The sequence below is a fragment of the Argentina silus genome (genome assembly GCF_951799395.1).
Source record: "Argentina silus genome assembly, chromosome: 15".
In the NCBI taxonomy this organism is placed as follows: Eukaryota; Metazoa; Chordata; class Actinopteri; order Argentiniformes; family Argentinidae; genus Argentina; species Argentina silus.
The window spans coordinates 2,045,914-2,050,913 of record NC_139669.1 but is presented as its reverse complement, the minus strand read 5'-3'; positions in this window follow the sequence as shown (position 1 = coordinate 2,050,913).

Below are 5,000 nucleotides of genomic sequence, written 5' to 3'. Positions count from 1 at the left end.
CAGAGCTAAAGAGACGTCCAGCGAGAATTCCAGCGGCCTTAAGACAATATTTCCCTCGGACGTGAAACACTGCTCAAAGTAGAATGATTTGAAGCCTGAAGTACTTAAACGCGTTCCTTCCTCTAGAATAATGACCGCTAGCATACTTGGAATGACTGATCTTTTTTGATTAAGGGGCTGGAATCGATATCTCTCTGCGAGATCTGACCACAGAGGTTTCTGTGGGGAAGCATAGCGATGTTCACACCCAGAAACTAACCCTACGGAGGATCCAGAGGAGAGTGTTTCAGAGGGAGAAACCAGGGAATCGGATGTCGTACAGATGTGTTTCAGATTCCACCCTCACAGCCAAGTAAAACACTAAAACATGCAAGGGAGGGTTGAGTACAATTCTTTATCAAGTCATGGTTTTGAGACCGACCAGGAAGTGCTGTACACATGTATTTGACCATTGTATTCCCACCGGACACATGGACAATTAAAGTTTAAATGGTTTATTGTGTTATTTGAGTATTCTAGAGTGATCTTGTACATTATTTGTATATTGCCTGGGTTGTTAAACTAAATTCTCTTCAAGGCAATAAAGTTTCTGTCCTGTGTTTCACATTATGGTCCATTAGGGACTAAGCATAAACATTCATCCTGCTATAGTCTTGTTCTCCACAGTGAACAAACAACCTGTTGTAGTGTTCCACCGTACACCAACCTGCTAATGGTGCTGAGCCCTGATCTACATCTACCCTGATTACACAACAGGACAATTCTTCAGGGAGCCATTATCCCATCAGCCCCCAAACAGGAAAAGGAAGGGGGGTGTGGACTGGCCAGTGTTTTATTATGATGGCCCTGATAACAGCAGGCTCCTTGTTTATGTGTTTCTCACCTCTGTAATCACTCTGAAAACCCCCACAGGGAGGAGTGTGTGTACTGTGTGTGTGTGTGTGTGTGTGTGTGTGTGTGTGTGTGTGTGTGAGCTCTGTGGTGCTGTGGTACAGTAGGCCACTTGAGCCTGTGTGAGGGCAACCACAAGGTTCCTGTGTTGTGCATAAGTCCGTGTGAGAGTGCAGGCATAAGGTCTTACTGTGCTGCATGCATGTGTGAGCACAAGCATATGGTTTCACTACGGTAAACACCAGGTCTGAGAGGAACCATTGGATTCTACTATGGGCATGTGTGCGTGTAACCCACGAGAACCCATAGAAAACTCAAGCAGTGAGAAACAGCATACAGGTAGAGCTTTTGCTGTTACTTAAAAGCCCATCTTGAGCATATAAAACCACAGGACATCAATACCCAGGCAACCCTGTACTTGCTTGACTCTGTACAGTACACTAAGACAGAGTAGAAGCATTGAGCTGTGACTCGCTGGTGCCTACTCATGCACGAATCAAAGGCCTACTGGTGCCCCCTTTCACCTCCCACTCCCTTGTTTCCTGTTAATGTCCCAGCCTGTGTGGAGGAGCAGTGTGTGTACACTAGACGGACCAGAGATAACCCCCCCCAGGAGCTTTTAACAGGCTGGCTCTCAACACCCACCCTCGATGAACTGTTCCCTAACGGCAACTTGACAGAACTCATTAAGACATTCAGCTGGATGAAAACAGTAGCCTTGTATACAGAGCAGTACCACTCATAAAAAAGGGAATGAATGAGAGAGAGAGAGAGAGAGAGAGAGATACAGTACCAGTCAAAAGTTTGGACAAACCTTGCCAAGAGTGTGCAAAGCTGTCATCAAAGCAAAAGGTGGCTACTTTGAAGAATCTAAAATATAAAACATATTCTGGTTTGTTTAACACTTTTTTGTTTACCACATAATTCCATATGTGTTCCTTCATAGTTTTGATATCTTCAATATTAATCTACAATGTAGAAAATAATTTAAAAAAATAAATAAAGATAAACCATTGAATGAGAAGGTGTGTCCAAACTTTTGGACTGGTACTGAATAGAGAAAGAGAGAGGCAGCCGACCTCTCCTCTGACTCCACAGTACAACAGCAATGTTCGCAGGATGAGAGACCGTTAGCCACACAGTACAGCTGGAGCGTTAGCCAGATTGAGTGAGGCGGCTCCTAGCTCCTAGCTTTGAAAACGGTAACCAGAGAATCCAGTGTTATTGTAGTGGAGGGATTGTTTAAAAAAAAAGAAAAAAAGAAAAAAAAAAAAGAGGTCGGGCTTTCAAGAATTCGCGGTGTGTAATTACCCGGGTCTCGTTAAAAGCCACGGAGGAGGACGGTTGGCCGCCATTAGAGACGCCGGCAGATAAGAGAGAAGGAGCAGCCAAACCAAACTTCCTTCAAAACACTTTAACTCCAGCTTATTATTCAGCTACTGGAGCCTCTCTCTCTCTCTCTCTCTCTCTCTCTCTCTCTCTCTCTCTCTCTCTCTCTCTCTCTCTCTCTCTCTCTCTCTCTCTCTCTCTCTCTCTCTCTCTCTCTCTCTCTCTCTCTCTCTCTCTCTCTCTCTCTCTCTCTCTCTCTCTCGGCCTTATCCAGCTGTTGCTCCTCTGTCTGTCTCTGTCTCTCTGTCTCTCTCTGTGTGTCTGTGTCCTGTGTCCTGTGTCTGCGTGTCTCTCTCTCTCTCTCTCTCTCTCTCTCTCTTTTTTTGGCCTTATCCAGCTGTTGCTCCTCTGTCTGTCTCGGTCTCTCTGTCTCTCTCTGTGTGTCTGTGTCCTGTGTCTGCGTGTCTGTCTCTCTCTCTCTCTTTCACTGTCTCTCTCTCTCTCTCACTCTCTATCCCCCAGCTGTTGAGCTCCCATCCATCAGTACTATACTCTTTCAATTACCCTTCGGTTCACACAAACCATGATCAAAGTCAAAAACACGACATACAATGGGAGCCATGGGTGGGGGTGATGGGTGGGACAGAGGGGTGACGGGTGAAGGTGACTCGTGAGGGCTGGGGTGAGAGGTCGGATTGAGGGGTGACTGGTGAAGGTGATGGCTGAGGGCGGGGGTCAGGGATGAGGGTGGGGGGTGAGGGTGGTACAGAGGGGTGATAGGTGAAGGTGATGGGTGAGGGCGGGGGTGAGGGGGTGACAGGTGAGGTGATGGGTGAGGGGGTTAGCAGCAGCTGGTGAGTGTGAGGATCGGGGGTGTGCACCAGAATGCCCTGTGAGACAACAGCAGGGAAATACATTAGAAGGCCAGAGAAACTGTAGCCTACTGTATGAGAGCAGGAAGGAAGGAAGGAAGGAAGGAAGGAAGGAAGGAAGGAAGTACACCCAGGGTGACTTCAACCATTCAGGAACTCTATTAACTCTCTATAAGAGCTTCTTAGTCTCATAGCCCACTGGAACATCAAGGCCTTCATACAGACCCACTGGGTTCATTATAAAAGAACATACTGTCGGCCTCACAGAATCAGAATTAGATTTTTTTTTTATAATATCGTTATATTCTTTCCCTCATGACCAGTGATACAGTGGTTTCATTGTAGGTGAAACACCTGGATAGGTTTCATCATATAGCTTCATCGACCAAGCTCCTTCAAATCAGTGGTCATCAAGGGGAGGAAGCAAAGAGAGGAAGTAAGGCAAGGAAGCAAGGATATGAAATACTATTGGAACACAGCTGGAGTCTCGAGTGTTCCATGACAGGGATGTCATGTCAGGCACTTTCCTCAACCCACTGTCATGGCAGCGTGAAATAGGCCTTGTCCTGCAGCCCCGGCAGAAATCACACGCTTGTTTCACGCTTGTCTACTACACTGATCTCAGACCTGTGGCTGACGGTCTGGGCCCGTGGCCTGGCGAGGAGAAGTCAGGGACAACACGAGAGAGAACACACAACACATTACCAGCTTCTAATATCTTCATCCTGGGGAATCAAAGAGCATATTCTGCCAGAAGCATGGGAGAGAGAGAGGAGAGAGGAGAGAGGAGAGAGGAGAGAGAGAAAGAGAGAGAGAGAGAGAGAAAAAGAGAGAAAGAGAGAAAGAGAGAGAGGGGGGGGGCATAGAGAGAAAGAGAGAGAGAGAGAGAGGGGGGGCATAGAGAGAAAGAGAGAGAGAGGGGGGGGCATAGAGAGAGAGAGAGAGAGAGAGAGAGAGAGAGAGAGAGGGGGGGGCATAGAGAGAGAGAGAGAGAGAGAGAGAGGGGGGGGGCATAGAGAGAGAGAGAGAGAGAGAGAGAGAGGGGGGGGGCATAGAGCGAGAGAGAGAGAGAGAGAGAGAGAGAGAGAGAGAGAGAGAGAAAGGTTGAGAGACAGAGGAGAGGAGCCCAAAACAGCTGGATAAGGCCAAAAGAGAGTGGGAGAGGTAGTAGAAACAGGCCACCAAAACAGGCTGCGTACCCAGAGAGAGGTAGTAGAAACAGGCCACCAAAACAGGCTGCGTACCCAGAGAGAGGTAGAGACAGGACTACACTTCCTCCTGTACACGGATTTGGCACACATAGCGTTATGGTTAATGGCATGGTAACAGCATATTGGTTTTTTACCACTTCTCCAGTGTTTTTCACCACTTCTCCAGTGTTTTTCACCACTTCTTCAGTGTTTTGTACCACTTATTCAGTGTTTTTACCACTTCACTCAACTACACTGTAACAAATATGCTGATATAAGAGCAACATTCCCTCTCCAAATTATTAACAACTACAAGGAATTTGGAACACAAACAGGCAAAGAAAATTAATTAATATCTCTTGGGGAGGAAAAAAACCCATTGTTCCAAATTGGCAGCCAGATATGTGATGTCTCGCCCTTAGGGACAGCCATTGGGACAGCACACCAAATGGAATATTATTACATTTTGTATTTATCATCATTATTTATGTTCTGTTCTGTTATTGCCTATTTAATAAGTTCTTGTATGTTTGTTTTGGCAAGGAGAGATAATGTCTTACCGTGCGAAAACAGTGACAAAGACAGACGGAGAGAGAGAGAGACAGACACAGAAAAAGAGAAAGAGAGATAGCTGGCACTCCTCTGTCTCTACAGTACGGTAGTAATGTTAGCAGTATGAGAGACCAGGCAGCCAAGCAAGGCGATACTACATGAAAGA